General features: G+C 43.0%; 1 protein-coding gene across 1 annotated transcript in view; it reads right to left on the bottom strand.

Annotated features, from left to right (window-relative positions):
* Positions 1 to 22,209, bottom strand: part of ANAPC10 (anaphase promoting complex subunit 10) — a 406,696-nt gene that overhangs the window by 119,210 nt on the left and 265,277 nt on the right. The gene's annotated exons all lie outside the window — the stretch shown is intronic.

Genomic DNA, 22,209 nt, shown 5'->3' with positions numbered 1-22,209 from the left:
ACCCTGCTTAACTCTTGTTCCATAGGCTTGAGAAGTCCTACACAGGCACCTTGGACTCCAGTAAGGAGGTCTTTAACCACAGGCTGAACAGGTGCAGAATGGTGGTAGAATGTGCCTTTGACCATTTATAAGAGAGGTTTAGGTGTCTTCTGACTTGCTTATACCTCAATTAAGTGAACACGACCTTGGTCATTAGGGCCTGCCGTATTCTTCATAACATTTTCGAAGCGACGGGGTGGGACGGGGTGAGAGTTTCATGCCTGTGTACAGGGCCGAAGCACAGGTCCTGTCAAGAAATTATCAGCACACAACCGCAAGGGAAAACAGGAAAGCCCAGAAAAGTGCATTGAAAATAAGGGAAGCCTTGAAAACCATCTTTGTGAATGAGCATGAAGGGCCTTCACTGGCAGCGCCCCCTTCCTTGCCCTTTATGAAACCCCACATAAACCATGACACAACCATTGCCACCCACCAAACCCCAAAGCATGTTAACCAATAAACAAAACTCTTTTTTTCAAAATACAGTGTTTTCATTTCGGGGCTACTAAAGGAAAAGTGGGAGACATAGGGAAAAAAGGGTACTAATGTCATGTTAGTCAAAGATTAGCCTTCTGGTGGATGACTTGGCACGTCTCAGAGATGCTGGACCATGGGGGAGCGAGCATATATTGCTTAAAGCAGTGCCTGTATTTTACATTCCCAAGCGGCTGCTGCTATACGAGTTAGAAAATCATTAAAAGTCACTGGGGGACGGGAAGTGCAAGTGAACCAGGGTAAAGTCTGATTGCCTGCCACCCACTGGGGTCTTCATTGGGAAGTCAGCAGTACAGAAGTCAGCATTACAGCTCCGTAGAATCAAATCGTTGAGCACTGGGATGTAGACAGAGAGTTTATAAAATCGACCATAAAGCCTTAAGTTCAACGTTGTCTCGTAGTGTAGAGCAGAAGTTACTTCAAAAGGCAGCTTTGCACAGATGTAAAGACTAATGTAATATAGTAATACATATAGTTCATATGGTACATTGTATTTTCTTAATAAAACATGCTTTTTTCTGTATATTTGAATAAAAACAAAAGTAGGGTGAAAATCAGAAAAAAAAAGAATACCGCTTTTTGTAAAATTTAAGATTTTTTTCCTTAAAAATCAAGGGTTTAAGTACATGACAAAGTATGCAGTTGTATAAGAAATCAAAAACAATGTATATTTTGTGAGTAATAGGAGTGGAGGGTGAAATATCCTCAGCAACTTTAGATGTAGTTATACAAGTCTGTTCTTATTCTCGGCTATAGATTAGCTACTTTAATATAACAACTTTTTTTCAAGATAATGTGTCTCTCTAGTAAAATATTTAAGTTATGGTGTTCAATACTTCAGGTATGTTTCAACTGTTGTGTTATCTTCCAGTTTAACACACTTGCACAAAGCATCCATTGCAAAAACTGTGTCTACAACACCCACTCACATGGTTAGGATTCCATAATGGATCAAATAAAGTCTATATAGGGTAACCAGATGTCCCATTTTTACAGAACAGTGCTGTACTTATGACCTCCTGCAGATGTCCCTACTTTTTTTAAAAAAGGGTTAATTGTCCTGTATTTTCTGTCTCTCTCCTCCCATCCATACTGGGAGTCCTACTGCTGGCTGGATCCTTGCTCACCAGCTGACTACCCAACAGAGCTGTATGTGTGTGGGATGGGGTTCCTTCTGGCTAATTCTGGGTGTGGGCGTGCAAGACTGATGGTCAGGCAAAGCCACAGCAAATGGGCCACTCACTCTGCTGGTCTGTGAGTATGGTCCCTGTTGCCTGTCTCCTCTTGGCCAGATGGGCCCTTTCGCCCCTTGTCCCATTTCCAGTCAGCACAGGCTGCTTGCTATGGTGGCTGGAGAGTTCAGCCAGCAACAGCTGCTTATGGGTCACCTCTCCTGCCCACCCATCATCCCTTATATGCTTCCCCTCTCCCTGTCCACCCCCTGCTGTGCCCAGTCACACTCCTCCCACCCCCCGCCACACTGCTCCTCCATAGTTCCCTGGTGGGGTGTGTGCCCCTAATGGCACTTTGAGGAGAACCAGCTCCTGGTCAGATCTTTCAGCTCACTAACAGCCTGGCTACCAGGCTCCTCCTCCCCTCCGCTCCCCCTCGCCTCTGCCTGGGCTGGCACCCAAGGAAGATGCTAAACCCTCTGGCCCTTTACATTTCTTCCCTGACCTAAGTCCTGTCCCCAAGGGGTACATGGCTGCTCTGTCCCCTAGAAACCCTCCTCTGCTGAGCCTGGATTGCTGAGCAATCTTTGGCCCAGATTGCTCGACCTTCAGCAGCCAGGTTCCCGGGGCTGATGCCCAGTGCACCCCTAAGGCTTAACCCCTTCCTGTCCATGCTGTAGCCAGGGGACAGGAAGCATCTGGGTTAAGTCAGTGGCCAACAGCAGGTTGGAGGTGTTAGCTGTCTTTCTATACTGTGCAGGCAGGAAGGACAAAGCTGCTGCTAGCCACAGGGGAGAGGTGGGGAAAGGAAGAGATAACCTCCGGAAAAACACAGGCCAGGTTATCCTACTCCCTCTCCCTTCAGCTGGAAGCAGCTCCCATCTCTTCCCTCTTGCATATTGCTGAAAGACTGCTGCTTACCACCTTCTAGTGTGAACCCTAACAGAAACCTGGGGAGGGGAGCCTCTGATTTTGCATGCCCCCTACATGATGCCTTGAGAAGACATGGTGTCAGGTATCGGGAGAGGCAGGTCCATTATGGGTACCCAGCCAGGCATAGAGGTTGGAGAGTACTGGGTAGGGAGGATTGAGTAAGGTCTGTCAGCCACCTCCATGTCCATGTGGGGGGGATGCGCGTGCGTGTGCGTGTGCGCGCGCACGCGCACACACATATCACCTCTCCTCATGCAAAACTTAAAGATAAGAAGGGACACCAGATAAAAAAAATAGACTTTAGTTACTTAATATTTCTTTTCAACAGAGGCTCAGTCAACTTGATGTCGAACATTTGTACTGCACAGTTCTGAGTGATTGCCACAGAACTCACTTGAATATGAGTAATTTTACCAGTGTGTCTCATATTAGCATACGGAAATATAGTCACCCAAACTCTATAGCACTTTATATTCCGTGCCCTTCTATCTTTCAGTTGGAAGATCAGTACCGGATGGTGAAAGAATACTGGATATCCAGACAGTCAGAATTTTTGATAGACAGTGAAGTGTATGCTTGCATGAGGGAAATCATCATAAAAATACACTGGAAGATCCTAGACAATATATTCTATTCTGAAACTTTTCCTAATATGACAGAGAGATTCCTCGTGCATGTTAGGTCAGCTTGTGCCATCCTTACTCATGCTGAATAAATACTTCTCTCCCAGAGTTAGTGATTCAAAAAACGCTTTTTTTTTTAACATTTTGTACATTTATACTAAGTTATCATATCCTTTGTTAGTGGCTAGAAATTGTCCCCTGTACTCGTACTTTCAGGACACTCACTGGAACAACTCTTGAGAGGAAGTTACTATTCAGAAAGCATCAGTATGGGGGAGGGGAGCACAAACAGAACAGTTCCTGGTCAAACTTACAGAATGCTGAAAACATCCCTGTACAGCAGACATGCCACATGACATGTTCAACTAAATGCTAGGAAGCATGACTCAAGTAAATCCCCAACTTCTCTGAGCACTTTCTGGCGCTCATAGTGGGGTAAATTTAACTGGCATACCTCCTATCCTTTTCAGGATCATTCTGTCTTCTCCACATTCCATCACTTTACCCAAATAGCCTTGTATCCTGTTTAAAACTGTTCTAATGAACACTGTGCATCTAGTGCCGACAGTAAGCTGGTGTTGCTGGCATTTTCCATTCCTCCTGTTTTTGCTGTCATGTGTAACAGAATAATTACTGCTTGTCCTCAGCTTTGTGGTACTTTCTCTATTTTTCAACCTGCCCTAATTACTTGATGCAGGTTTTTTACTACCTCTGAGTCACCATCTTTTCATACTTAAGTTGTGATTGCATACATTCCTGGTCTTATTTCTCCATTCATTCCCTTTGCTAGCCTCTCCACATCCTTTGGAGGCATTTCTTTCTTGGTGCACGTTGTCAGTATCGTGTGTCAGTGCAGCCTTATTTTGGTTTTATTTTTGCTCCTTCATTACTTATGTGGTATCTGTTTTAAAGCAAACTGTAAAACAGTTCTTTTACAACACATCCTTCACTCATTACAGGACTATATCTTTTCAGTCATGGGATTCAATAATTGTATATTATTTTCTGTTTGACTACTGCATTTAATTATTTTTCCTTCAAAAATATCAACCACAAAAATCAGCCTCTATCTTTACTCCTGACATTGCCCTTCATCTGTTATCATCTTTTATCCCCTTTTTGTCACCATCATCAACACCAGGAGTTTGGCTATGTCTACATGGCAATTGTTCTTTCGGGATACAAATGGACAAATGTATTCCAAAATAGCAAAGTCGTGGCTTAAGCTCCACACTTGAACTAGTGCTGCTCTTTCAAGTGCAGTATTCCGGTTCCAGTGCCCCTCATCATACAAGGGGCAATGGAACTTCCAGAATAGCTGCTTCTTCTGAACTCCAGTGCCATATGGTCAGCACCAAGTTCAGAACAGGAATTATGAAATAATTTACACAATTTGCATAGTGCAAATTCCTGTGTAGACATAGCCTGTGAGAAACAATAGCTAGGGGGTGAGGAAAGGAAAACACTTCAGCTACGTCTACACTAGAGAGTTTTGTTGACAAACCCCCCATTTTGTCGACAAAACTTGCCGAGCATCCACACTAAAAAAGCATTCTGTCTACATGCTGTCGACAGAACTTGGCACTTTTGTCAACAGCCTTCTGCCTCTCTCCCATGAGGCACAATGCCTTCCTTGACAGAACATGTTGACAAAAGAGACATGTGGACGCTCTAGGGTGCCCTCTGTCAACAGACAGGGCTTCCAGGTCACCAGGCAGCCCTGTCTGCTGTGCTTCCAGTTGGTCATTCTGTCTGGCCTCTCTCTGTCAACAGAGCAGATTGACAGAGTGATCCACTTTTGTGTTTGGCCGCAATCTGTTGACAGAAGTTTTGTTGCAAGATATCTTCTGACAACAACTTTTGTCGACAGATGGCTGTACTGTAGACATAGCCCTAGATGTGAGCAATAAGAAGGTAAGTGAATAAGGACAGAGAAGAAAGGAAAAACAGTGAAAGATATTGTGGGTGCAGAAGTGTCAGAGGTACATTAGATAGCAAAAGATGATTGAACAATTGAGGATTGAATAGAGGGGTTAGCTATAAGTAGGGAGAAGGAAGGAAGATGGAAAATGATAGGAAACAGCAGAAACGGTGATTCTAAATGGGGGACGCACAGGACACAAAAAGAATAATGGAGAGAAGGTGAAAAAAAAAACAAAGTTGGTTAATAAAATGAGGAAAACTAGGATAACTGTATCAAAAACAGCATACATAAGATCAATTTTTTTTACCAAAATTGGAGATCTAGGGATCATAATGAGGAACACTATGTCTCTGTGTAAAAGGCTTAAGCCAATAAACAGAAGGCATGCTTTAAAATAAATGAGTACACAGTGAATAGAGCAGTTGTGCTGCTGTGTACTCTAAACAAGAAAAGGGTACATGAGTTATTGCTATTAGTCCGGTATATATCTGGCATTTAAAAGGCGAGTAGCATACTAAAAAAGCATGAGTAAATTAACTTATAGGGTGTCATATGTTTTTCTTCTACTTACTTTTTGATACCCTGTGCCTTGCAGTGTCTTGCATAAATCTATTAAAACTGGCAGTTTGTTACTCTCATCACTCAATGAGGTACTGTATATGTGTACATAGATATATTGTTCTCATTTTTCCTCAGTGTTTGCTAAGATGTATTCTGACCTGTTGCTGCTAAACTCTATAAATATTTTAATGGACATTGAATACACATCAAAATATGTGATATTATTGCTTTATGAGGCACTGGTCAGACCACATGCTCAGTTGTGCTGGTTTTTCCACAAGAAGACTATTATTAAACATCATAACAGAGTAATCAAGATAAATTCAACTTTGAGCTTATTTCTTATGAGGAAAGACATGTTGGCAGCTCCCACTGACTTTGGCATGTAGCACCTGAGTGTACCTGAGGGTAGAATCTGGCCCCTGGGATTTAGGTTCATAGAAGTGAAGAGAAAATGTCAAGGTAATCAAACCGAATCATTCAAAACTACAAAGTGTGCAATATGAAGGAAAAATATGCTTATCTCTTCATATTACTTTGAGAGCTATTAATTAAAAGTACTTGGTTAGTGTCAGTATGTACATTTTACAGATGAAGAAAGAAAGGCAGAAAGGTCAAGTGCCTTGCCATAGGTTGCATACCATGTCAACAGCACAGTAAGGAACAGACCCAATGGGGGAAATTCTAGCTCCACTGAAGTCAATAGCAAAACTCCCATTGACTTCCACAGGGCCAGGATTTCACCTGGTGGCTCCAGACTCTCAATCGAGTGACTCCATCCATAGGACTAGAGATAAGAAACTATTTACAGCAAAGAGAATAGGGAGCAGGAAAGTAAGGGTGGAGGCACAGAACAATCTAACATTTAAAAATAAAAGTAATCAAAGACATTCTGTGGGGAATCATTTTACATAAAATGTAATATGCATATAAAATGGACTGCCAAGCTATAGATTTGTGTCAAATCTGCAGGGGATAAAGAGATGGAAGGAACGAAGGGTCTTTAATATATTGGGTCTAAGCAACATTTTATTTTCAGGGAATTAAGTGTGGGCTTTTGAGACCCTGCAAGATGTGCTATTTTTAGCAAGGCTTTTTTGCACTGCCTTGAAGGTCCTTATGTGTAGAAGTAGCTTGAGATTGCTAAGCTTCTAAGTAACAGCTTTTGGATATTAAGGCCCTTGTTGATGGGAGATAAGTGGTTGTATATTGGGTCCATCAGTTCCTGTTGTGTAGAAAGAGGAGAGTAGGCAGGAGAAAATTATTGTTTAATAAATAAAATGGTTTCTTAACTGTAGGTGGGAGGTGTCTGATAACTGCTCTAAAGGCTCGTTTGGATTTTTTTCGAAGGAACATAGGATACTGGCTGACTGTGAACCTATAATATAGGAAACAATCCTGCACAGGCAAGGAGACAGACTAGATGATCTAAAGTACTAGTTTGAACTTGCTCTATGCTCTATTACTATAGTAATGCATATGAAATAGTCCTTTGATCATCACATTTACTTACCAGCTAATTAAAGTAATGTAGAAAATAAACTTATTTCAACAGCATATCATCAACCTTGTTTCTAAGGCAGAGCTTGAAAATATTGACATGTCTTTGCTGTCCTCTGTGCTTCACTCCATCTGAGACCTTGGGATACTAAAGATAGTCTGTTTTCTAATTTTGGTATTATGCACAAAATGTGGCCACTGGACCACTTTTGTTGTCTACACAGTTCCCATAAAAGTTAAACATAGAGAAGTACAATCAAATCTTATCAGATAGATTGCTAAGTAGGACTTGCTAAAATATGTCAACTGCTAAGCAAAACTATATATGCAGCACATGTTAAGTACTCCCAGTACTCTGGAAGTCTTCAAAAATCTTCTATTCCTGCAAGACTAAATCCACTGAATAACATTGGCTGTGTCTACACGTGCCCCAAACTTCGAAATGGCCATGCAAATGGCCATTTCGAAGTTTACTAATGAAGCGCTGAAATGCATATTCAGCGCTTCATTAGCATGCGGGCGGCAGCCGCGCTTCGAAATTGACGCGCCTTGCCGCTGCGCGGCGCGTCCAGACGGGGCTCCTTTTCGAAAGGATGCTGCCTACTTCGAAGTCCCCTTATTCCCATGAGCTCATGGGCTCTATGAGCATGCTCTATGAGCATGAGCTCATGGGCTCTATGAGCATGAGCTCATGGGAATAAGGGGACTTTGAAGTAGGCAGCATCCTTTCGAAAAGGAGCCCCGTCTGGACGCGCCGCGCGGCGGCAAGGCGCGTCAATTTCGAAGCGCGGCTGCCGCCCGCATGCTAATGAAGCGCTGAATATGCATTTCAGCGCTTCATTAGTAAACTTCGAAATGGCCATTTGCATGGCCATTTCGAAGTTTGGGGCACGTGTAGACACAGCCATTGAGTTCCATAAAAAAAAAACACACCATAGTTTTCCTGAAGAATAACTGGAATTAGAAGCCTCCAGATTGGTTAAAGAAGCTGTCATTTCCAGGGTCCTCCGGATTCAACTAATTAATAGTCTAAAGTTAAGACCAGGAGCATTAACTATCTATGTCTTATGTAATTTCTATAGCACCTACAAGCTAATTTTTCTGTAAGTACTTCTTTAATGGTTGTACTCTGAAAAGTGACTCCATAAAAATACATAATTGTCTCTCAGTAATTTTGTAACTTCCTAAGTTTACAAGTAAATTAATATTTTGATTTCTAAACACCAGCTCTGCAAACAGCCTGAAAACCAAAAGCTGCTCTTTCTCACTTATTTTTCAGTAATAAAGTAACCCTATTACTGGAACATAAAGCCATAAGCAGTTCCATGATGCTGAATGAGAAAAGGACATAGAGGGTCAATACATTTGGAGCTAAGAAGCAGAATAAAGATCTCAAAGTTTCCACAGTGGAGGCAGAGCTATCCTAGGAAACCTTGCTAGGATTTTAGGACCTAAGCCTCTCTGCTGGAGTTTCGTAAACTTCTGCATTCAGAGGCGGCCTGCAAAATGACCCCTATGGAATTTCCTGGACTGCTGTCTCTCTTCCATAAGCTTCAGCACTGGCAAGAAGATTAGTCATGAGTAACATCTTTTGAGGGACTGAATTTTACCCTAAATATACAGACCCCGAGGTAGAGCTCCAGCTAGTGTCAACTGTCAAAGTTTAAGTCAATACTCTATGACAATTTGTCCCCTGTCTTATACGTGTGGGTCTCCATTACCAGTCAGCACATGTCATTTCATACACAGTCCCAAAATGGAATTTCCTAATGCCTAGAAGTCCATGATATAATCCAGTTCCTGTTGAAGGTAGTGGCAAAAACTACTTTTGACTTCAATGGATATACAATTTCACCCACAAAGGTTTGCGCAACTGCTGGGAGGTTAACACTTTCTAGCAGCTTACTTCCTGTAGCAGCAATAGCTTATGGTTTACTTTGCTAAATTTATGAAATAGACCCAGAGATCAAACTGCAATAAGGGAAGAAAATCACCAATTTAATCTTTTCCTCTTCAATAAAACTAAAAAATCGAATTCCCTACTACCATTTCTTGAGTATGATATTAGATACATATCAGAGTCTAGGAAAGGTTCTGGGAACTGGGTGCAAAGGAAGGACATTTTTACTAGCCAAGAGATCCCAGAAATCATCAGCCAGGAGCTTGTTTCCACCACAATCAGAAGGAAGCACTGGACATATTTGGTATATGTAATACAGATGCTGATAACAGACTCCACGGTGAAGCTGTCAAGTGGCATCCAATTGGAATGGGGAAACAAGGTCACCCAAGAAAAATCTTAATAAGTCTTAGCAGATTGTCAGAACTGTCAAGATCAACATCACAGATCATATGGAAACAGCAGCAAATAACAGAGAAGGTGGTAGAGACAGATTTCCACCCTGTGCGCTAAAACTGATAATATGTAAAGTAAAAGTGTAATGATTTGCCATCAACTTGGTCATGGAATTTTGGATATTCAAATTATTTCACACCATCCAAGTGAGCAACTTCACCCAAACAGAATATATCCTCACAGAAGATCTGAAAAAAAAATGGAGAAGTAATACTGATTATACGGACTCCAAATGAACCTTCAAAAAGCAGCTGTCACCACATTCTATCTGCACAATCACCATGCAGATATATGCCTGAATGCCATCTTCTGCTACACCAAAATCTGACACAAAGATTTTCCAAAATATCTCAGAGTGATTCTAGATTGTATTCGTGTGCACCATGGCCAAGACAAAGGCTAGGAACAACATCATCTGCAAACTAGCTGAGACCAGTTGGAGAGCAGATGCTCATATACCTTGCAGAAAGCCCCCTTAGCCCTCATCTTCTCAGCACCTGAATACTGCATGTCAGTGTAGGCAGGTAGCACACATACAAACTTGTTGATGTGCAACTGAACACTGCTATGAGAACTGCCACAGAAGTACTGAAGTCAACAACCATCTGGTTCCCCATATTTGTGCATATATTATCACCATCCTTGTGAAGGGACACAGCAATAATATCTGACTATGACCCTATGGTGATGAACACGCTTGCCTGTCTATGAAGATCTCTATTCTGCTTCCCAAGATACTGCCTGAATTGCACAAATCCCTTCTGGGGAGCTACCAAGGCTTTCAAAACCTTGGGATTGTCATTAGACGAGAAGTTGAGGAGGCCATGCTTGTGGGAAAACAGCTGGATGAAAATTCAAGACCTGATTATGATCTTACAGACCAACCACTTAGTTTTACCATGCCATATAAGATATGGATTACAGTACACTACATCAGAATCTCACATGGGTGTTGCAATTACCTACTACACAAATGGAAGTTGAAGGGCAGTGTGATATGTAAATATGGAAAAGCCATCCAAGCATGGAACATTTAGTGAACTGCTGACCTCTCTAAGATTATTTCTAGGGGGACAGCTTTGATTCATTCCATGTCATCAGAAGCCATGCAATGGATGAAAAACTTGTCAGTTAACTTCTAATATTGCTTCCTAAGATTCCATATAAAAGAATAAGATGACAGATGATGATGATTTCTATTGTCCATGTCTACATACAGCTGGCATAATCTCTTTAGCAAGGCAACCACTTTATCTAGGTGACCAGTAACTGCCAAAATACCTTCTCCATTTTTCATGCCCTGTCTGCCTACTGGTTCTGAAATGAGAATTGTGTTAATGCCAACAGATGAAACATGTCATTGCACAGAGCTGGGTCAATATTTTGGCAGTCAGTGGCATGGAGGACATGGGCAGAAATTTAGAGTGTGCCAAGCCAAAAGCAGTTCAGCTGACAGCAATTCTGCACTGGAGCAGACAGTCTGTCCCAGGAAGGACAGACAAGTTCTCACACAACACACAAGGGAATGCATGGAGCAGCACAGATTACCACAGCATTAAGAACCGTGGAATATGACCTCAGAAGTCTTAAGGACCCACACATATGAGTAAAAGAACCAGTGTGGACACAGTAGCTTGAGAATGGCTCAGGTATGGTATGCTATGTAGACATTCACAGTTGGAATAGCCTAGCATGGCTGCTGATCATCCAGATTAGTTCTGCAATAAAGACATACCTCTCTGAGCTGTGCACCTTATTGCTAAGCAAGGGCCAGGGAATTCAAAAAGGCCATTCTTGTGCATAATTAGTAGAAATGTTTCACAATCTTCTGTGAAGGGATGTTATCTTATATGAAACTTCAGAGCTCGAAACCAAACTAGTTTTTAGGGTATATTAGGACTCCGTTATCCACACGACAAGCTTCATGTGGACTTGGTGGCTAAGAAATGCCAACCTGAGAAAAAAACACTATCTGCTAAGTATCAGCAGGGTAGCTGTATTAGTCTGTACCAGCAAAAACAATGAGGAATCCTGTGGGGCACCTTAAAGACTAACAGATTTATCTGAGCATAAGCTTTCAATGGCAAAAACCCACATGGTCAGAGGCATGGAGTGGAAATTACAGATGCAGGGATAATTATACAAGCACATGAAAAGATACAGCAGTACACATGTGCTAATATATTTATGCCTAGCTCCCTAATTTCAAGTCCCAAACACAGGACTCCTTGTTGTTTTTACTCTCTGCGAAGAATCTCCTGCAACACCTGTGCCCACGGCTTTGAGTCACATAGGCCGTGTCTACACTAGCCCCAAACTTCGAAATGGCCATGCAAATGGCCATTTTGAAGTTTACCAATGAAGTGCTGAAATACACATTCAGCGCCTCATTAGCATGCGGGTGGCCGTGGCACTTTGAAATTGACGCGGCTCGCGGCCACGCGGCTCATTTAGACAGGGCTCCTTTTCCAAAGGACCCCGGCTACTTCGAAGTCTCCTTATTCCCACCTGCTCATAGGAATAAGGGGACTTCGAAGTAGCTGGGGTCCTTTTGAAAAGGAGCCCCGTCTGAATGAGCTGTGCGGCGGCGAGCCGCGTCAATTTTGAAGTGCCACGGCCACCCGCACGCTAATGAGGTGCTGAATATGTATTTCATTAGTATACTTCATTAGTATTCAGTAACTTCATTAGTAAACTTCGAAATGGCCATCTGCATGGCCATTTCGAAGTTTGGGGCTAGTGTAGTCTACATTTGCCCCATCTTTGAAGGGGACATGGTAATCAGGCTGATGGGAGATTACTAATGAAGTGCAGCGATCAATACAAATATAAGTTGCCTCTGGAGAGAATTAGCCTAATGAAGTGCTGCATATTCATCGCAGCACTTCATTAGTAATCTTCCATCAGGCTGATTACCATGCCCCCTTCAGAGCTGGGGGCAAGTGTAGACATAGGCACACTGTATTAAAAGAAGTCTGTGTGCCTGGCTAACCTGTATATGGCACAGTAATTCTTTAATTCCAGCATTATAAAGCCAAGTATATACCTGCAGGTCCCTTTTCTAAAAGGCTCTCAGCCTCACAAAGATTTCTTGGCACGTTCCTGACAATCTCAAACCAGCTGCCACTACTACCAAACTGACCCTACAAGATGTATAAAACATCTACATCCAGCAAAGGCTGCAGATGGAGATGTTCTTCTTTGCCATGACCTCGGTCTTGAGAAGGCTCCCTGATCCCAATACAAAAACACTACAATGCACAGGACAAATTGCCCACTGTTGAAGCAATGTCCTCCAGTTGCTACTGAACGTCCTCTTTACCATCTCAATGGTACTGGAGAACATGTAGCCTGTCCTACAGCAGTAGAAGGTTGAGTGCAGGCAGTCCTACCTTAGGGATGGCCATTCAACAGATCAGGAAACCACTTTGCCTCCCATGGATTTCCACAGCCAGACACAAAAGCTTTTTGAATACCCACCACATTTCTCCTGGAAGGAGCCACTCTTATTTCACAGAAAACCTGTTTCTTCCCTTCCCTTGATACACAATCTAAGAATATATTTTCAGTATATATACACATAGTTCCTTATACAGTATGGCTGCGTCTACACGTGCACGCTACTTCGAAGTAGCGGCAGTAACTTCGAAATAGCGCCCGTCACGTCTACACGTGTTGGGCGCTATTTCGAAGTTGAAATCGACGTTAGGCGGCGAGACGTCGAAGTCGCTAACCCCATGAGCGGATGGGAATAGCGCCCTACTTCGACGTTCAACATCGAAGTAGGGACGTGTAGACGATCCGCGTCCCGCAACATCGAAATAGCGGGGTCCTCCATGGCGGCCATCAGCTGGGGGTTGAGAGATACTCTCTCTCCAGCCCTTGCGGGGCTCTGTGGTCACCGTGGGCAGCAGCCCTTAGCCCAGGGCTTCTGGCTGCTGCTGCTGCAGCTGGGGGTCCGTGCTGCATATACAGGGTCTGCAACTAGTTGTTGGCTCTGTGTATCTTGCACTGTTTAATGAAAGTGTGTCTGGGAGGGGCCCTTTAAGGGAGCGACTTGCTGTTGAGTCCGCCCTGTGACCCTGTCTGCAGCTGTGCCTGGCTCCCTTATTTCGATGTGTGCTACTTTGGCGTGTAGACGTTCCCTCGCTGTGCCTATTTCGATGTTGGGCTGAGCAACGTCGAAGTTGAACATCGACGTTGCCAGCCCTGGAGGACGTGTAGACGTTATTCGTCGAAATAGCCTATTTCGATGTCTCAACATCGAAATAAGCTATTTCGAAGTTGGGTGCACGTGTAGACGTAGCCTATATGTTCATCTATTTCCCTATGGTATCAGTGATCATTGTGGTCCTAGCTAATATTTAAGACCACACATGGAACTCTTTGGTGGACAAAAAGTGCAAACCAAAATCAGCACATTCCTGTAATCCCCTGGCAAGCTGACATTAAGCATTTCTTGGCACACATGCTCTATGTCCACTGTTGGCATCTATGAAAGCAAGGAACACAATTGGTCCCCCCACTGCTACTATCGGATCGTTATTAGTCACTTTATTCTTTACAACTCTCAAAGCCCACCTTCACTTTGTAGCTCTGTCCCAAGTAGCCATAGAAGAAGAATCTGCCTACCATGGTCCCATGAGTGTTTGAGATTAGAAACTGCAGTTAGAGAACCAGTCATTTATGCATGGGAGGAAAGGTGTGAATCATTCCTTTCAGAAATACTTAACTATAAACTCTAAGTACAAAGAAGATACTTGGATGGAAATGTAAGCTGATGGGGATGTCAGATGAACTTCGCATGAATTTAAGACCCAGGTACACTTTAAAGATAAAATAAAATAAATACTAATACTAATAATAATAATAATACATAGCCCATGGTCAGAGAAACAGTAGCAGATGCTGAACCATCTGTTTCTGGATAGTCCTAATTAAAAAAAGTCTTGCAGTTTATTGCATAAGTTTCCCTTGTAGATAGCCTGCAACTTTGCAAAAGAATATACTGCATCTTTTTAGCGTGCTCATGGTCCAAATCTCTTAAGATCTGATTCACACAGTCAGATATGATCAGAATTCTAAACGAACCAGGTCTCCAACTGGAGGCTCTACTGCCTGGACTAGAAGGACAAGGTACCAAATATAAAATGTTGTCCTGGTTTATCTTCTTTATTATTTTTAGAAGTCCGAGATAAATGTCTGGAGAAACATCTTGATTTTGTCCAGCAGAAAAAATTCACTAAGCGAGCCAACACTGCTTCCTCGTCTGTTCCAACTTCTGTGTCTATCACTTACAATTCACTTTGCATATTCAGTCCACAGAACGTTATCTTTGAGGACCTTTCCTGGAAGATGGACAGCAACAGGAAGATCTAAAAATAGATGTAGCACTTCCAGAATTGAGTAGCTTCTTGACGTAACAGGCTGCAATGAGCTTTTCCGTGTCGCATAATGTAATACATTTCAGTTGTGTCATCTGTCAAAACGTGGATTGTTTTCCAGCCAGAGTGCAGAAGAAAGGCTTTGAAAACTGACCTTAACTACTGCATTGTTATATTCAGCCTGGCTTCTGTAAGCCTGCAAATTCTTTATATAATTGAGTGATTGATTTAAGCACCCCATCCTATCCCTGGAGGCATATATTATGATCAAATGTTCTTAAGGATGAGCTGTTCTGTCCTGTGTAGTTGTTTCCAGATGTGATAGAATCCCTAATTTCCTAAGGAATGGTCACTGCAGACTAGATGTTGCCTAATTGAGATAAGTAGACTGTCCTTAACCCCTACTGCAGGGGCTTTGTCCTGAGTCTGGCAAACAGTGGTCTAAATGTGCTAGCAGCCCAAAGGAAAATACTATTCTTTGTTGTTTTGCAGTGGTATATAGAGGCCTCAACAAAAATTGGAACCTCATTGTGCTAGAAGCTACACAAACACAAGAAATAGACTGTATTCTTGATATGGGACTTCATCTGGTATATTAATTAAATGGGAAAAATTATCTCTAGAAGTCTGTCCTGTCATGGATATGCTGTCATAGAATCAAGTGGCTCCAAGAACAGATGTCTGCGGGTTTGGTATACATGTTGATTTATCAAACCCACTAACTGAAATATATTTTAATAAGAGAATATATTGTCTGTAGGGCAACGTGTACTCCTCAGGCTGACTGATGGGTTTTATCAGTTTATCAAATACAGTTATGAATCCTCTGGTGCAAGGATTAGATTCTAAGTCTGACTGACACTAACAACAACAAATAAAGATAAATGTAAGGTGCTGCACTTAGGAAGGAAAAATCTGTTTCACACATACAGAATGGGAAAAGACTGTCTAGGAAGGAGAACAGCAGAAAGGGACCTAGGGGTTCTGGTAGATCACAAGTTAAATATGAGTCAACAGTGTGATGCTGTTGCAAAAAAAGCAAACATGATTCTGGGATGCATTAGCAGGTGTGTTGTGAACAAGACACAAGAAATCATTCTACCGCTCTACTCTGCGCTGGTTAGACCTCAGCTGGAATATTGTGTCCAGTTCTGGGCACCCCAATTCAAGAAAGATGTGGAGAAATTAGAGAAGGTCCAGAGAAGAGCAACTAGAATGATAAAAGGTCTGGAGAACATGACTTATGAAGAAAGGCTGAAAGAATCGGGCTTGTTTAGCTTGGAAAAAAGACGATTGAGGGGGGACATGATAGCGGTTTTCAGATATCTTAAAGGGTGTCATAAGGAGGAGGGAGAAAACTTGTTCTTCTTGGCCTCTGAGCAGAGAACAAGAGGCAATGGACTTAAACTGCAGCAACAGAAGTTTAGGTTGGACATTAGGAAAAAGTTCCTAACTGTCAGGGCGGTCAAGTACTGGAATAAGTTGCCAAGGGAGGTTGTGGAATCTCCCTCGCTGGAGATATTTAAGAACAGATTAGATAGATGTCTATCAGGGATGGTGTAGATAGTGGTCGGTCCTGCCGTCGGGGCAGAGGACTGGACTCGATGGCCTCTCGAGGCCCCTTCCGGTCCTAGTGTTCTATGATTCTATGATTCTATGAACTACTGGTACAAAATAACCCTCGTATTTAACAACAATGCAGGCTCAACTAATTGCTGAACTATTAACAAAATGAAGAAAAGCTAATTGGAAAATGCTACTATGTGATAATTTATAAGTTAATATGAATATGTTTGATGACGGGAGGCACAAAGGGTGTCCCAACCATCTTGCCTGTGGTAGCTGGCAGGAACTGTGGGGAACTGAACTGAAGATTTTTATATTAATTCACACGGCTTATTCCATTCCAGGGGGGCATGTGTGTCGCTGCAGCAAATACAACTTTCCAGGGGGAATTTACTTCAAGGCCATTTGTGTGCCCCAGAGGCTGGCGATCTATAAAGACAATTCTTGGAGAAACACTGTTCTAAGTGACAGCAGCATGTTCCCCAAGAGTGAGCTAGGCACCAAAAAATTCAATGAAGTAGTATGGAATCAATCCCCCAACCTTTATAATTTACCCCTTATAAAGCCCTTCTGCTCAGATCTAGGATTCACATTACAAGACTTTGACAATTTTTTTTCTTACCTATACTATTGTATTCACCTGTTACTGTTAGTCTTGGCTTGTTTACATGCTTTATTATGTTTCCTGTGGACAGTAGTACAAAGATAAAGTTGATTCATTTATTATGCAACTTTGGAAAATTAAATATTTTAGAGGAAACAGTACTTTCCAGTTAACTCATAAATAAAAAATTTTATAATGTAAAATGTAATTGAAAAAGCATTTGCATTTAAATATTTTAAGAGAAAGACTTTTGCCTTAATGTCCTCAATTTTAAAATGGGTATAAGGCCTATTTGCCTAACTTACTGAGATGCTGTGAACAGATAACACATCATAGAAGCACTTATTATTATTACTACTACTAATAATAATAATAAATCTATTTTTCATTCTCAGCTCAACAAGATTTCCTGACTCTAGGCAACTTGCTTAACTCCTCCCACCTGCAGTTTCCCCCAGCTATAAAATAAGGATAATACTCTCTACCTTGTGTAGGGTGAAGTTCATTTTTGCAAAGCATGTTGAAATTCACAAGTTGAGAAGGTAGTGTAGATTGTAATTTGATTTACTATACGGAACAATATTTTTCAGCAGTATGAAAGTGCACAAAATAATCATGATCTAACATGAAAATTAAAAGAATAAGACGAGGCAGAGTGGTCAAGTGGAATGAGGGTAAAGGTACTCAGGAGACCTTGATTTAATTTCTTGTTCTGCCACTGATTTATTTGATAAAGTTCCTCAGTTCCTCCATCTATAAAATGAGGATAATTATACTGATCTCCTTTATAAAGTACTTTGATAGCTATAGAAAACAAGCTCTAGATTAGAGGTAGATATTATTATTATCATAAATCCCAGTGGTGTATCAGATAAATGCTTTGCAACTCTTCAACTCTGCATATTTATAAATATTTTGGAATGTGTATTATTCACACAACAGAAAAGAGCTGCAGGTCTAATAGACGGGCGTACATTACAAGTAGGTGAATAATATTAAAATACTTGACCTAGCTGGCTGCTAAAAAGTGCCTTGGCTACTCCCACATGCTTCAAATGTTTCACATATGTAACATATCTTGGAAGTGCTAAGATTATATGTTAATGGAAGTAGGACTTTTTTAGAGGCAGTACTTGTAAGACTTTGGCAGTGTTCATTGACCGAAGCATTTCATTTAGGGTTGTACTATCATGGCTAAGAGGGAAGTGTATTAAAATGGTGATGGGCATTGTAACCTTCTCTAGGTGATGGGGCAATTTGCTCTATCAGTGTGTTAATTCTAAAACACAATAATGTGTTATGCACTATTCGACTGTGTGGACCCTGATCTGCACAAAAGTTTCTCTAGTAGGGTGCTTTAACATAATATTTGTTCAAATAGTTCTATACTGATATACTATACACCAGACTCTATATGACTGATTAAGATACATTGTTAGTGTGCATTACCCGACCATGTAGACAAGCCCTGTTCCAGAGGCAGGTCAGGTTGTCAAGGCGCTTGGGTAACTTTGTGCTAGCTAAGGAAGGGAAGCTCACTGCCACATCCATGGAGTTTTTGTGCTGGGAAAGTGCAGCTTTAGTACCCACAAAGACAGTCGGTGTTGGCTACAGCAGGGGAATTGTAGGATTGATGCCTTTACTCAGCCACGCTTCTGCCAGCAACAGTTATTATTCATCAGTGAATTTATACCACCATATTCTCAAAAGGAGGTGAAGTAGCATCTCAAATAACTGACTCTCAGACCTCTTAGGCCTTTAAAAATTGCAAATGAGAGTCTGTGCTGCATATCTTAAACAGGCATATGACCTTGAAGTGGAAACCTGATTACAGGATTTTAATACACTTAATAATTAGTTTAATTTATTTATAATCTTGGACTTTAAGCTCTTTGGGGCACAGGTCATTTTCCTGTATTTATTTGTACAATGACTAGCTCAACTGGTGTCTAAATCTGATTCAAGCCTCCGGGTTCTCTTGGAGCATGAATATGAAATAATAAAGTGGATTTAAAGGACCTGTGGAAGTGCAAATGTGATAGGACAATCTAATGGTATACTGTATTTGGGAGAAATGAAAGTTTGTCTTCTATAGCTAAAAGTGGAGATCCAGTGAATGATGGCATAAGGTTTGAGTTACATATACAATAACCTGTGTGCTGATTTCTTGCTCTTACCAAAGTGCAATTCCAACTGAACGAGTAAGTACATTTTAGTGCAACAGTGGAAAAGAAATGTACCACTGTCAGAAACAGACCAGGAAGAATCAGTTGTGAAAACAGCTGAATTTGTTACATCAGGTTGTTTCTTTGGTTTAGGTCCCTTCTTAGCATTTTTGGCATCCAGGAATACCGCAGTACTTGGGTGCCAAAACACTCCAGCATAGGCATTGATGGAAAGTGGACCAAAATCTTGCTACCAATGAAACAAGACCTTTCACAACCAGAGGAATGGAAACTTCACTGAGAGAAAATGACCAACCATAGAGGAAGTGGCACTAGAGCATAACAGGTCAGCAAAGACCTACTGGACCTGGAGACAGACACTCCAGTAAGTCTCCATCCATTTGAGAAACCCAAGAAGGAATGGAGTAAAGGGGTCATGAGATCAGTGGCACCAAGATTGTACAAAATGACTATACAAGAGGGACAAGTAATTTGACTTAGGGGCCAGCAGACACGACACCCAGAGAAAACCTGCAGAGATAAAGAGATTTTCACACAACAGAGACAGAGAACCATCTCCAGACCACAGTTCCCTCTAATTTTTTCCAACCAAGTTTCGTTATGTGCACCAGGGCGATGTGCACCACCTCTGGGTGCTCTGCTTATCAGCGGGGCAGCACCTGAATTTACCCTGGCCAGACACCCAAGCACTCAGCTTACAGGGAACAGTGCTCCAGAAAGATAGTTTGCTGGACTTGGAGGCAGCTAACAGAAAGAAAGAGAAAGGTCACTCCCAGCGTGATTGCCCACTTAGTCTGTGACAATTTCGTGGTGGGTATAGAAATCAGAAAAATGATCCCAAACTGCAGTATTAGAATACTACCGTAGAGTGTAGGAGACGTTTCTTGTGGAAGAACAGATGGATGTGTGCAAACTTAGTCAATGTCAAAGATGGAATGAATTGTCAGCAAGTTTAGTCAATTACATAGAGGGACTGAATGTCACTTGCAAACTTAATCAGTATTCCGTAGACACAGACTAACCTTGCTGATGGCAAAATTCAATCCATTATTAAAATTGACTAAGTTTGCTAGTGACATTCATTCTATGCATATTCTGAAAGATTCAATACTTACCCATTTACTCTACCACGAATTTGCCTTTTGAAAGAAAGTGATTTCCACTGGGTCCTAATTCTCATCAGTGGAACCAGAGTCCATATTCCATGCTTGCAGTGTTATGAACAGGACAACTGGTGAACTGGAGAATGGGAGCAGTAACCTGGAAGCAACTCAACCACATGAACAGAGCAGTGCACAGGGTTTAATGAAGTTCCTTTTGTTCAACTTAACCTTTATTTAACTTCACTCAGTGTTAATGAAACAGGATTTGTAACTGTTACACCTGATGCTCAAACTCCGTGGCAAGTGACAGTGTTCAAAACTGGATGGGCAATTCATGGCAATGTATGCCGGCCAAAAGTTCTCAGGAAACCCTTGCCCTAAAGAAAGAAGACTAAAGGAAGAAGTGCTATTTTTTACATTTCTCCATCCATTAATCTATGGCTTCATTACTCAGATCTCCTGAGTTCAGTAGATACTATTTAAGGATTTTGGTTTTTTCCCCACAGAACTCTGTTTCAGCACAGAGGCTGAAGACGTGGATCACTAGATGTGGGTCACTGAGCAAACACACACATGCATGCTTGGGAGTGTGTCCCATTGTGTGCATTGGGGCTCAAATGTGTAGAAGTCTACTGATCCCAGCACAGCTCCCCTGTGCAAGCCCAAGAATATGAATTGTGCCCAACTTCAACATAGTTTGTTGCTCCTACTGAATGGCGGGTATATTTTCACAGGGGCTTGGGAGTGCAATTCCCAGCTAGAGTTAGCTTTCACGGAGCTAGCAAGCTAAAAAACAGAAGGTAGCTATGGGACCAGGCTGGTCACCCAATGCATGTACCCACCACTGGTTGGGCTAGAAGCTGTCCTCCCAGGCACATATTCAGAGTAGCTAATCCCTCAGCTTTCATTGCTGCAGCTACCACTTTTCACCCTCTAACTCCACGAGAGGTAGTTCCAGTACCCCTCCTCCAGCACACTCCGTCTCAAGAAACCCACCTCACCTTTGCAGCTGGGAAGACTGGGGCGGAGAGCAGCGGGGTGATGTGCCCCAGGCCACGCAGGGGGCAGTGGCACACCTGGGAGCAGACTCCCGGCCTCGCTTCTCCTCTGCTCTGCCCGCCAGCCAGCGCGCTCCTGGGGACGGGCGGGGAGAGCGCGCTCCCTGGCGCCTCTGTGCAAACAGGAGGAGCCCGCCGCGGGTCGGTGGGGGCGCAGGCTGCCCGGGCTGTGGGAAGTTCGCCTGGGCAGCAAGGGCAGCCAGACTGACACTCGCTCGCTCCCCCGGGGCAACCTGAGGGGCCGGGCTCCCCAATCACCAGGCCCCAGCCCGCCGCGCCCCGCGCTACCTGCAGCGCTGCCGCCGGCCGGAGCCGCGCGCCCCCCTCCCCTCCGGAGCCGCAGGGTCTCGCGCCCGCCAACCTCGGCCCTGCCCCCGCTCTCGTCCCCATCGCGCGCGCGAGCGCGCGCTTTCCCCAGCGCCTCCCGGTGACGTGACGGGGCGCGCGGTGGCAGCACCTCCCCGCGCGCTGCTTAAAAAGAAGAAAAGAGGGAGCGAAACATGAGAGCCGTAGCGAGCTGCAGCCGCCGCTGGCCGCGGAGGAGGCATCGCCCCAGCCAGGCGGCCGCTCCTGCCCTGCCTAGAGAGCGCCCCGTCTATGGGACGAGTGAGGTGCCACCGCCACCGCCGCCGCCTCGCCCTGCAGCGGGGGAACAGCCCCTGGACCGGCTGCCCCCGAGCACCCCCCATTGCTAAAGCGGTGTGA

The sequence above is a fragment of the Carettochelys insculpta genome, chromosome 4, assembly GCF_033958435.1.
Source record: "Carettochelys insculpta isolate YL-2023 chromosome 4, ASM3395843v1, whole genome shotgun sequence".
NCBI classification, from domain to species: Eukaryota; Metazoa; Chordata; order Testudines; family Carettochelyidae; genus Carettochelys; species Carettochelys insculpta.
Note: the sequence above shows the minus strand (reverse complement) of the source record. Positions and strands in the feature narration are given on the sequence as shown.